At 35.6% G+C, this 11,097-nt stretch overlaps 1 long non-coding RNA gene across 1 annotated transcript in view; it reads left to right on the top strand.

Annotated features, from left to right (window-relative positions):
• Window positions 1–483: 483 nt before the first annotated feature.
• The window catches only part of LOC138065813 (uncharacterized), a 38,384-nt gene continuing 27,770 nt past the window's right edge, over window positions 484–11,097 (top strand). Inside the window, exon 1 of the long non-coding RNA XR_011138881.1 lies at window positions 484–602. This is a non-coding gene — a long non-coding RNA (uncharacterized lncRNA). The remainder of the gene's footprint in view (window positions 603–11,097) is intronic.

Below are 11,097 nucleotides of genomic sequence, written 5' to 3'. Positions count from 1 at the left end.
AACCTCGAGTCAGCTAACCAAGGAATTGATACAAATTTGACGTGAAACATAGTGGGGAACTAGTGAAATGTTTCAAGAGAAGGTGGGCAGATTGACAGATGAGAGAAATGATTTTGGCAGCAACTTTTTGGACTGCAAAGATCTGGGAACAGGTTTTAAAAAACAAGAGGAAAAATTTTCTAAAATTATCTGTAGATATTTTACTTTGGAATAAAAGTAAAATTATGCTTTCTAAAATGAAAATATATCTATAAGCACAAGAAATTGTACAATGATATTTAGACTGCTAGTGTGTTGATACCATTCCCTCTCCCAATGACCAATATTGCCTTATTCTGTCCATGTATTCCCTTGTCTATCTGTGTGCATCTGTTATCTTACATGCTATATTTAACTTGTAAATGCCACAAGGCAGGGATCATCCATCTGTTTTCTGCTTGCACGGCTCCTTTCACTGCAAGATCCTGATACAAGATTGTGCTTTTAAGTGTTACAGTAATGCTAATACTGATAGATTTGTCAAGAACAAATCATGTCAAACAGTTCTCATTTCTTTCTTCAACAGAATTTCTGGCATAACAGAGAAGAGGAAAGTGGGAAAGGTAATATACCTATTCTTTTCTCATGTAGTCCTCATAAGTATTAGAAAATGAAGTCTAAGTAACATAGCAGTAAGATGACTGTACAGCTCACTAAGAACCTGTACTTGAAGAGTAGTTAACAGTGCCTCACAGGAAACTATCATAACATTTCAGATAGAGTCCAGCAGGTCTAACAGGTCCAATTAAATATTTTCATGGATGATTTAAACAGTACAGTCAAAAGTGTGGGTATAAAATCTGTTGATGACTCAGAGCTGGATATGGTTGCAAGCATTTCTGAGGACAAAATTAGAAATTAAATGATCTTGATAGATTGGAGAAACGGTTTAAAAATCAATAAGATGAAATTCAGTAAGGACAAGGGCAAAGTACTGTGCTTAAACAAGAAAAATCAAAGGTATAATTGGAAAATGGGAAATAAATGGTTGGAGAAAATGCCCAAGGAATATAATGGGAGATAAACTGAACTAAGTCAACGGTGTGATATCGTTGCATAAAAGTCAAATCTCATTATTATGCATATTAAAAAGAATATCATGTGTAAGATGGAAGAATGTTGAACCTTTAACTGAAATACTATTTTCAATTTTTAAATATGTGTTCTTTATGAGATGATTGTATATAAATACATACTTACCAAATTTAGAAGTGATGAGGGGTCTGCAAATTCTGAAAGAATGATGTTTCAAAGGGAAGACTGAGGAAAGTAATAACACTTTTATTTTGGCTATGATAATTTATTTTTATATAGGACAAGAAGTAATCTGTATAATTATCAGTTAAGGAGTTAAAATTAGACATTAGGAAAATCTTCTAACCACATGAATTTTTGAGTGCTCATTACACTGAATTCCTGTTGCTGCTGTATTTAAGAGGAGAGTAAATGAGTATCTGTTAGGACACTTGAAGTATACTTTACCACTCTCAGAAATGGGGAAAAAAAAAAAACAAACAAACACTGAGAACCTTTCCAAATTTGTCTTTCTTTATAACTGAATGATCATTTTTGGAATTAGGAGCAAAACAAAGCAAAAAGTAAACTTTGAATATGAATAAATGTTAAAAGATTAAATAAATAATAGACAGAGAATTCTTTTAGAAAGCAGTGAGCTCATATTATAATATTATAATATTCAATGTGGAGATGTGGTCCAGTAAGCTGAAGACATGCATAACCATGATGACTGGGAGAATATTCTGGCAAAGTAGAAGTATATACTTGCTCTGTTCACTAAGCATCTATTATTATCACTGTTAAAAGACAGGACAATGAGATAGACTGAGCTCTGGTCTGACTGGACCTGTTGTTTTTACGTTGTAGATGATGCTACGGAAAATGTTAAATAAAACCTTGAAGATATAAACAGTGGGTGAACTACTAGAACAGAGTATTATATGTCCATTGGACCCAACAGTCGCTAAATTTGAGTGTTCTTTATAAATAGATTTTTCCTCACATACTGATATTTCTGATATTATCTATTTTTTTATGTGGCACAGGAAATACAGAAAGGTCCTAGTGACACTATGAATTGATTTCAGAAGCAGCACCATGTTATAACATAGCAGAATTGAATCACTATGTGATAAACAGCAACTAAAGCACAACCAAAACAGGGAAGTTTAGCATCCCTCAGTGTTCCTCTACCCCTCAAGAAATCAAAAGCTTGTGTTTGACTGCAATGGTAAAAAAGTAGACTTCACATTTCATTAAGGTGTCTCTGGCTCTGTCTTGCTTGATTCCTCCCTTGAATCCGTTTTCCATCTCTTTTTTTAGTAAAGAAATAAGGAAGTTAATATGTGCTTTTGGCTACTTTGTATTCCAAGGGGTATTCTACAAAATATCAATCTCCTATCTCTACAAAACTTTTATAGAATAATTAAAACTAAAATCAAACAAAAAATCAAAAAACCTAGTACCAAATACACTGCTTAGTTAAAACAAAAGAAAACACACACACACACACAGAATTTATCAGATTATTGTTACCAGAAGGAACACATAAAAATGCTTCAAATGGAACAATGTTCCATTCATCTTAAAATATTACTTCATTGTCAGAGACGTGTCAAAGACACACAGGACTTGTCTCATCCTAGTGCCCATCAGTTCCATGGTTAGAAAACTCTCCTGAGATTTATGGGAAACAGGTTTAATTCTTTCCTTTAGCAAATGAACTCTGAACCCACTTCAGAAAGACTAGCCTAACAACCACACAACAGGTTTTTGTGCAGTAGTCTCCTCTAAGTATATACTATGTTTTATTGCTCAGGAATTAACTAACTGTTCATTGAGCCACACAATCTGAAATTTATTCAGCACTTTTTTCAGTTTTCTCCTAAAAATTAAAGAAATGGATTTTAGTTCTCTGTTCTTAAACAGGTATGAAGATCTAAAATAAGTTACTAGGTTAGTGACCTTGCCACCATACTGCAATACTGCTCTCCATTCAGGTCACTGAATGCTGAGCAGAACAGCATCAAGTGAGGAGACTGAATGTGACTTACTTCAGGAGGTGGGGAATGTGTCATAAAATTTCCTCAGTTAGACAAGACATTTAAATAAAAGAGTGCTGCAATGACAGAGTACTGTGTGAAGTTGCATGGAGGTAGCACTGTCCCTTTTTTCTTTTGTCCTTTATTAAAACTGCCCCCAAACACTTTATTCTCATTTGGAAGAAAATCAGAAAGTGAATTTGTGAATAGCTGAGGCTGGCCCCCGTCTGACTGAGTGACTGACTACCTCTTTTTTCAAGGAGAGATAAGAAGAAAGAATGTGGGGAATGCAACTAAAAGGGGTAATACTAAGAATATATCATGATCAAAAAGATATATATTCGTTTTAAAGCTGGTCTTACCAGTAAAAGCTGCATGTAATTTGAATGTTACTTTCCATTGCTGGTAGGAAAGTTTGCTGATATCAAAATTAAAGTTGCTTTATCAGATAAGCAATGGAAATAGATTCACCACAATTCAGTTTTAAAGGACTCAGCTAACAAAAGGTAAATGTGGATTAGCTCACTAGAAACCACAGTATTTAGATTTTCAGGGTTATAGTCTGATTATATTACTTATTCTTCACTTCAGCATAATATAAAGATAGGCAACAAGCAGTTTTAGTTATAGATATTTTAACTGGAGTTACACCTTCAGGAGTAACTGTATTGCTATGGGCGTCTTCTGCAACTTCTGTATTGGTGTGCATAGAGTCCTTTCAAATTTTGATATTCCAAATCAGAACAGAAGCTACTTATTGACTGGAAGAGTCATGAGGCATACCAACCAGAAAAAACAGAATTTGAGGTTATAGCGGAAGTGTCTTTGAAGGCAATATATTACTACAATAAAAACTGCTAACAGAACACAAGAATGCATCAGTAAAGATGCAGAATACAAACCAAATGCAGTGATATCGTCTAGAACATGATGTTCAGTTATAAGCATTTTTTTTAAATCTGGAAATGTGTTACTGTTGTAAAGAACTTACTGTAGTGGTTAAGACAAAAAGGATAATTCCTGACTAACACAAAGAAATGGAATGTTAAGTGCGGGTAAAATGTGAACTGGAATTGAGCTTTGTAAAGATGAGTGAGTTTAAAATAGAATAACAGAAAAATACAAGAAAAAAAAAGACAAATATTAGAGATAAGTCTAGTTTTCAGCCATGCAGGGCAGTCCTTCCGATTTAGCATTCTTACTCTGACTGAGGTTACTAGCTGAGGTTAGCAGTAGACACTTCAGAGGAAGAAGCATGAAATTGCACAGTAGATAGCTGAAAATCAATCCATCCATATGAAAGTTTTATCATAATTTCAAATAGACATTCTTAAACAACAGAACTTTATAATGATATATTTATTCCTTCTGCAGTGTTAACATATTAACTAACATAAATCTCAATATTCTTTATCTTCTTGTGTATCAAAATCCTTTGTGAATGTTGCTAAAATTAAGAGGCAATAGGAGCACCATAAGAACTAGGAGAAATTAAACACAATATGGATATTAGGACAGTTTGCAAGCATGGAATAGAGATCCACTGTGTCTTGACTTCTTGGGTGTATTTGTACTTTGATTTATTTGCACTACTAGCAAAGACATGAAAGAAGCAAAGTAGGGCAGGATCTGATGAATAAAGATTAATATGGGAATGCTGGATACAAAAGTAAGTGACAGGAAGGTTAGAGGCTAGTGCAACAGAACTAAAAGGATTGCATGAAATTGCTCCTGAATAGAAAAGAAATATTCTAAACTTGATTTTTTTAAGAATAATGCTCTGAAATGCAGCGCAAAATATAACCTCATTTATGAGGCTGCTTTGAAGATTAAATGGAAAATAATGCTTCCTAATCATGTAAGAAATGAAAAAGGAGGACTGCAGATTTTACCTTTGGGTACAAATAAATATTCCTGCTGGCTGCATATTCCAGCTATAATGCTGCACACTCGTAGTGTACTGGAACAAGAGAGAGCTGTCAGCTTCATAATCTATTCAGATGAAGTGAATTTCATTCTTTGCCAATTGTTAGCTAGAGAGATGCAGGTATTTACTGTTTAGCAAAACTAAAAAAATTACATCACGCTATACTAGATATTATTAACAAATTGAACACAGCTGCTGTTGTATTTATTTTAATCAGATTCTGTAATCTACAAAATAAAAAGTGAGTCAGCCAACGGCTAATAGGATTGCAGAAGCAGTAAACACAGAGCACCTTGCAGTAGCTGCTGACTGTCATAAATATTATGCAAATTCTGTAGTGCTTGGTTATATTTTAAAGCTGTCATGGGCTAAAGCCTACCCAAAAGCATGCTCAAATAAATGAAACCTTGACTACATTTGCCCAGCTATAACTCATTAGATGATTCTGGTATGTGCTAGGAAATCAAACAAAGCACAGATAATTTTTGAGGGGGAGACTTACCAAAAACTCTGGACTTCATCTGCCCTGCTCTAATAAATTAGTATGCCTGGGAAAAAAAATAATATGCAGAAGTGAACTCCTAATAACTTTATATCCTTCTAATATTATTGGGAGCGAGAAGCCAGAAGGCAATAATAACACAGGTAATGACTGCTAATTGGCTTTAGATATAGAAAAAGTCTGAGAGATTAGCCTGGGGTAACATGACGAGCAAGGCCATTGCCCACTTATGCTGCATGTCTAAATTAGAAGCAATTAATAGTGAAATACTTACATGAATGTACAGCACTATGCTGAAGGCTGAGTCCAAAGTGGAACTGCTACATGTGAAAGCCAGACACCAGGCAACATCTCAACCAGCTGGAGTGAGCATCCTGTTCCCCAAAGCCCATGGTGCTTTTTACAGCTGCACCAGGGGCCTTGGCTGTGCGTGTGTGTGTGTGAGCTGTAGAACAGATGTGCAACCCACCCACTATGCCCATCCTACTTGATAAAATAATTTTAGACTTTATACAGTTGAGTGGTGTGGTTCTGTTCTTGCAGCTATCTCATCTCAGAATTTATCCATGACAAAAGTTAATATAGCACCATCAGAAGAAATTTTACACCGAGTTTAAGCTATCACTTAAGGAAAAACAAACTAAACAGAAACTTAATTTCTACCAATAAATCCTTTGTAAAACTAGTTAATTAACATTTGTTTGAAAATGGTTTCAGAAGCTATCAAATCCCAAACATGGAACATAGTACAAATAAATGGGTTTCACTGCTGTATTACAGAAAATATGCTCTTCTTTTCCTTCTACTGATAGCTAGAGAACAAAAAAATGGAGTAAGGAAATTTTAGCACTGCTGGCCTTCCACATAAAACAGAGTGAAGGCACTGGAAGATCTGCTTAGTCTCAGGTATCTGCCCTGGTCACCTTCTGCCTCACAAAAGACTGAAGTGCAAGAATGGTTGATTCTTGTTTTAAAAAAAAACTGTATATAAAGTACAATCAGAAGAGACATATTTCTACAAATCTAATAATTTTCACATTTATCTGTACTCTCATTTAACCCTCTACCTCTTGCTCCTACATTTTTATACGTACTGGTTCATCAAAATTACATGCTTAGTCAAATGATTTGCTGGTATACATTGCCGGTTTGCTTCTGTGCAGACTTAAAATAAGCTCTGCGGTTAGATTAAACTGTTTGGAAAAGAAACCTACCTGTTCTAATTTGTAAAGTTTCATGAAAACTAAAGCACTTCACACAAAGTATGTATATGTAAATGTGATTAGGTAACTTTTTTGTTTTAGTGGAGGCATTTGCTCCAGAAAAAACTCTATTTCCACCTGTATTAAGGCTCAAACATGCACAAGACTAACTTCAACAGCACTTCCCACTGGGTTATTGAGCACACATTGCCAGAACGCTTTGTTTTTAAATAGCTCATTACTATTTAGATTATCACATCACCAGCAAAGGGTTCAATTGAGTATTATGTGACAATTGCACACTGCATGGCAATGAATAATTTTCCCTATTTACCAAGTATAAATACTAAGATGTATTCTTGCAAGCCAATATGAATATAACGTTCCTTTTTTGTATTTCTTTTAAAATATTACAAAGTGTAACTCCATTTTAATAAAGCATGCTCTTTTCAACTCAAGTTATCATGAATACCACGTTGGCAAAGTCATCTTGAAATCACTAGAATGATTTGCAGAATAAGGAACAATAAGGAATAATTTAAGCTTAGTTTAATGAAAAAATGATATTAGAAGATTAAAGTTCTCTAGGAGAACTAACATATTTGTGTCAACCTAAAAATAGTTTCACTTGATTAGAATGCAATTCATTGAAAGCTTACTAAGCAGCTCCTTTCAATTAGGAATAACTAGTTTCTTTCATTCTATTCTGATAAATCAGTTTATATTTCTTATTTTGCAAAAAAAAAAAAAAAAAAAGGGCCAAGAAAGAGATTGTTGTTGTTCAAATAATCTTTTATTTAAATTCAGTGCAAAGAGATTTTTTGTAAGCGACTTGAAATAACAATTTACAGAATAAATATTAGTGACAGAATAAATTATCTACAGCAACTACAATAACACAAAATAGAATAATGTTCATAAAAACAGATGTGAAATTGAAGCCTTCCATAGAATTAAGCGTTTATGTAGTCTACCAGTTACATAAGTAGGGTAAAATTCTAAGATTAACTCAAGTCACTGACAAAAGTCTAAGATGCAGTAAGGTGACTAAATATCACTGAATTTAAGAAGGTTAGATGACTACATTATCATGTAAAGAGTGAAAGAATAATTTGTGTCTTCATATGGTCTTGCGTCCCCCAAGGAAAGGCTGTCTAAATATAAAGTAGAAATGCTGGAGCAGAAGTTTGATACACCAATTGTATAAACCTGTACCTTTTACCTAGTATATTTGGCAGAGAGATGAGAATAGAAAGGAGAATGGATTGATACAGAAGAAAGGATAATCAGAATTTTTGAAAAATGAGGTAATAATCTTAACAAAAGAACATGAAGCAAAAACACTTATGAGCAGTATCAATCACAAAATCATTTTATGTAGTTTTTTTCCAATCTCAAATATGTTACATAGAATAAATCTTAAGAAAAAGATTTATTTAAACAGACACAGCTGAGAAATCAGTCATTAATTACATATTAGTAAACTGATCAAGTTTAATCCCATTGTTTCAGCATCAATTTTGTATGTCTTGGTTCTTTGAAAAAATCTCTCTGAAAAGATGAAAAAGGATAAAAATAATTTACATTTTTTTTACCAGAAGTATCTGCTATGCTTACTTTTAAAAATGTACTCTAGTCTCACTCTTAACAAATTTCCTTTAAAGCAAAATAACCAACTAAATGGATGGATAGTTGGTAAAGAACTTCAGGAATTGTGCAGATTCATGCCATAAACCCAAGAAAAAGAAAACTAAAAAAAAGCTATCCAAAACCCCATCAAATTTATAAATAAACCAGAATTGTATTTACTTGTGAAGAAATAATGCAAAATTTAGTTTATGTAGTTAATTTTCTAAGGCATTTGCTTACCTAAAGTGGAGTATTCCAAAAGATTCAAAGGAGGTGAATATCTTTTAATTTAAATTAAAATTTCAGCAATTATTATTCATACTGTTAATGCAGTGTTTTGCAGATTCTATCTCTTTAAGCAAAAATAGCATAACAAGTCTGACACACAGATGTAGGATGTTGCTAATATTGGAACTACAAAATGCCTTAATCTTAAATCAGTAGCTCAATAATTCTCAATGATTCTCAATAATCCTTTCAATGGTAACCATGTTTTGCTTTAGTAATCATCTTAATTAATTCTTTTCATCAGTAATTTACTCATCCTCACTAATAAGTGAAATCATATTTTAAGAAACATCCCTATTCATGAAGGACCTTTACATATATTCTAATACCTAAACTAGTGCTTTTATAACCCCCAATTCTAGGTCAGTTTGGGCATCTTTAGCTGGGTGTAAAGACACCGTGCAGCTAGGAGGTACACAGCTTACATATAAGGCTACTATACACAAAAGATAGCTAGGACTTAGCCATTCAGCTGAGCCCTGGTGTGCTCACCACTCCAGTGAGGCACCTTGACAGCCTCTGCTGTCAGGAGGGGATGGGGTGACCCCTGCAGCTCCCTGCAGCAGGTCCTCAGCGTTGCCCAGCTGCTGTCTGCCCCCAGCTCCATCGATGCTGACAACACAGACGGCTTGGCCGTGCACCAGCAATCCCTGCTGGGACTCACTTGCCTGCCTGGTGTCCCTGGCTTTTGTCCTAAATGTCAGGGTTTGTACCGCTCCTTGCTGTGTTTTCCCTTGTGAATCCCTGATCTACAAACAATCCTGGCTCATCATCCTACTGCTGCGCTGACTTTCTCACTGCTCTGGCTCAGCAGCCCGAGCCTGGGTTGCGCGTTGCAGCCGTACCGGAGTGGGGCCCTGGGGCCCTGGAGCATAGGCAGCTAAACACCCATTCTGGGATGAGGGGAGCTTATAGAAGGGGTTATAGAGAGAGACGCTGACTAAGAGGGATTTTAGGGTGACTAAGTGCTAAATATCAGCAGTCAGGAGTACCAGCTCTCCATGTAGATGCCTAAATATCATTTCAACTTATTCTTCTGGCCAGTACAGTCCTACAGTCACCTAGTTTTCTGAAATGGCATACTTGCACATTTACCTAGGTGTTAACTAAACAATCTTTCTTCCCTTAGAAGTCCTAGGTGCTTAAGTTTCTCCGAAATATTCAAGACTGAGCCGCTATACATTCTGCTTCACTCTTAAGCTTAATCAGGAAACCAAACTTAAGTTCATGTTCTTGAAGACTGGATTTCTCTTTCATGAAATCACAAAATCATTCAAGTTGGAAGGGACCTCAGGAGGTCATCTACTCCCTTCTTCTTCCTGAGGAAGAGTCAATATCAGAGGACTTCAGGCTGTCTTTGGAGTAAAATGAAAAAAAAAAAAAAGATTCGGAGAATGATTCACTTGGTGGTTAACCTCTGTATTAGGATGAGAGGAACTACTGCCTTGTAGTCCTTATTTCATTAGCTGTCACTACTCAAATATGGTTGTCCACATTTAATCTTATGACTCTGAGTGTTTGGGAAAACGGAGGGAAGTGGCTGGAGACCACCAAGTTAGTATTCTCAGAGGATGTGTAATGAACAATAGGATGGGGAACCTCATAAAATAGTCCTGAGATGTGCCAGCCTGACTCCTGGAGCATCCAGTTGTCCAGTAAGTAGATCTACTTCAGGTACAGATAAGAGGGAGAGAGTTGGGTAGAAAAGAGGAAGGACACTCACGGAATAGAGGGAAAGGTGCTTCATCAGTTTTAGTTCTTTCTTTCTCCTGCATATGAGTAACAGCGAACAAGGTCCAAACATGTCCTTTTGTAGCATACTTCTTGCTGGATTGTAAGAATCCAGAACAGGTAAACTCACAATGTTTTTACAGCAGCACTGAGTCAGTAATGTTGCACTATGCCAAACAGATATATCCTATAATGCTGAGTAGAACAAGTATCCTTGTGAAGCTGTTTCTTGAGTAGAAATGAAATTAAACACATATGTAAGTGCTTGCTTAACAGGTTCAAACTGGAAGAGCATCGTACACTGAGGAATTCATGATCCACATAACAAGCTGACCTGAGTAGGCACAGGCATGTGCTGTGCTGTATGAACTGCCCGTATCGCTTCACCTTTAAGACTCTACTGTGCTGCACATATCCCTTGATGTAGGGTGAACTTAATGGCCTAATTGTAAATGTAATAGAAGAGCCTGGCAGTGTCAATGACATAACCATCATGTCCTTGTCTTTATCTTGAAGTGGAGCAACATGTTTTCCTTCTATACCACAGAACTTCTAAGAAAATCCTATAAAAACCTCTAAAGATGTGAATAGCACTACACCTCACCATGAATGGAATCTGCGCAGCATGCCATGGACTGACTGGAGGTCTGTTCGATGCTGTAACAACTCAGGGTTCCCAGCATTAGAACGGACGTAATATTTTATAATTTGCTATCATCT

The sequence above is a fragment of the Struthio camelus genome, chromosome 1 (genome assembly GCF_040807025.1).
Source record: "Struthio camelus isolate bStrCam1 chromosome 1, bStrCam1.hap1, whole genome shotgun sequence".
Taxonomy (NCBI): domain Eukaryota; kingdom Metazoa; phylum Chordata; class Aves; order Struthioniformes; family Struthionidae; genus Struthio; species Struthio camelus.
The sequence above is the reverse complement of the archived record's forward strand: the minus strand, read 5'-3'. Positions and strand labels throughout refer to the sequence as shown.